Genomic DNA, 2468 nt, shown 5'->3' with positions numbered 1-2468 from the left:
CGTGTGGATTGCTCTTCTCATAACTATGATGCTCGTTATCTTAATTCTGGTCGGTGGTCTTTATGCTCTTGTTTCCAAGATTTACGACTCTGGAAATTTAAAGAAGTAACCGCAGCCACATGAAGAGACATAAGATAGTAATGTCTTTAAGCTCCACCTGGCAAGCAATGATTAAAAAATAAATGGAAAATTATACATTCCACGGGTTTGAAGGCATTATTTATAATAATACTGATGTAACCACCTGAATATTGGAAGATGCATTGTCTCATGACATTATAAAAATAATTTTAAAAATTTATTTTTAATAAATAAATTTACTTGCTCAACATGAAAATTATCAACTTGAACATAGAGATTATTGTATTAAAAAAAATGTTTACACATAATTTTACAGCAAAAAATTATAGAAACACTTCCAGTCAATAAAAGCATTTTAATTATTTTTATCATCCAGCATATATATATTAGGGTACACTTTTGTTTAAAAACTCAATATAATTTTTATACTTAAGCTAATAATTTGTGGGTTGCGGCTAAATCAAGCATCTTATCCACCAGGCTCTCTACTAGTACTGTATTATGTTATTTAGTTTTGGGTTGGTTTCGGATTTATATTCGTGGTGTATGCTATATGTAATCAAGAAGGCCTGATCCATGTTTATCAATTAAAGTCACAATGGTAGAAGATATTTAGGTCAGTTACGAAGGTTAGACAGGGAATCAAATAGAATCAACTACTGTAAATCCTCAAAAAATTGATAAGCGCTGCGACGCTTATACAATTGTTGGAGGCATCAGTGTGGCGCTTAATTGAGTGCGGTGTTTATTCGTGAGCAGCGCTCTCAAAAATATTAGGTGGCGCTTTCCATGCCATTCCCATGTTACATATCTTACCTATCATTAGCCCTACATCATCGAAATATATGTTTATAAAGATATGCTTGTGTCCTCATTGTGTTATTCATTTGAACCCTGTATACATTGTATTTAAAACCCAGTTTCTCAAAATGTTACAAACAGGGTAATTAATGTACTCAAAAATAGTGTAAAAGAAAAAATGTATATTCAAAATAGAGTAAACCTTATTCGAGAGCAGCGCTTTGCGAAAAGAAAAATCATGTTTGCTGCAACGCATATTTGAGAGCAGCACTTATTTGAGCGGCACTTATTCGAGGATTTATAGTAGAGATAAAAGTATATTTTAGTAAACATAAAATACAAAATATATAAAGTATTATAAAACATAACTACAGGAATGAACGTAGGATATTTCTGATGACGATCTAAACCTCTCTCCAGATTATCAACAATTTCTTTGACCAAGAACTGTTGTATGCCCATATAAATAGTCATTATGGGATGTCATCATGACCATATTTAGGAACGTCACATATTTTTGTAAAATAAAATTTGAGCCTGGAAAAGGCTTAATAAAAGGTCGAAAGGCAGTGAGGCTTGACTTTGCTTTATATCATCATCATCATCATCATCTGCGTCCATCAGGTCGTAGTCGACACCTGGTGACATCAAGCATGATTTTCCTCCACAGAGATCTCGTCTGTGTCAAGTACTTTAGATCGGCAAGACTCTTTCCTTTGCTAGTGGTGATTTGCTGCATCCATTGTGTAAGGCCAACTCAGACAGCGTCGGCCGACGCAGCCCGACCCGATTTATCGTCGGGGACAGTCTTAACCCGTCGTGAGAAATATTAAACATGTTTAATATTCTACGATGCGACAGCCACCGACGCACACCATCGTGTCTGGGTTTAACTCACACAGGCCCGATCACCTAGGGCTGCTTCGTACGACGCTGTCTGAGTTGGCCTTAAGCCGACGTCCCCTTCGTCTGCTCCCTTCAGATATCAACCTTTATAAATAATTGTAGCTAGAGACTTAAAAGAATGTTTACACATGCTTTTTATTAATTATGAATGATGGCAACACTTAAGTCTTTGTAAATTGTAATGTTATGTTAATTGTTTTTACACTGTAGTATTGGGAATACTAATCAAAATATAAATGTTAATTTCAATATGTATTTTTATATCAAATGTACTGTTAATAAATAGTATGGATTACAGTAATGGAGTTGGGAATTTTACATATTTATTTTTAATAATTAACAGATAAAATTAGTTCTTATATACGCTACATACATACATACATATATATGTAGTATATATATATATATATATATATATATATATATATACATACATATGCCTATATAAAATATATATATACACACGCACTCATATATATTTATGGTAAACCAGAGCGAATATTGAAGAGTGGCACACCATGTGTGTGTTACGAAACATTTTACTGTAAACAATTACTTAATATCTTACTCTAGATGTGTATAAGAGACACCTGTCATGCAGGTGAATAATAAAATAAATTATTAATAAATAAAATTAGTTCATTCACATTCACAAGAAGTGAATGGACTATTATTTTATT

The sequence above is a fragment of the Anneissia japonica genome, unplaced genomic scaffold, assembly GCF_011630105.1.
Source record: "Anneissia japonica isolate Jap-2015-1 unplaced genomic scaffold, ASM1163010v1 scaffold287782_len627234_cov183, whole genome shotgun sequence".
Taxonomy (NCBI): domain Eukaryota; kingdom Metazoa; phylum Echinodermata; class Crinoidea; order Comatulida; family Comatulidae; genus Anneissia; species Anneissia japonica.
Note: the sequence above shows the minus strand (reverse complement) of the source record.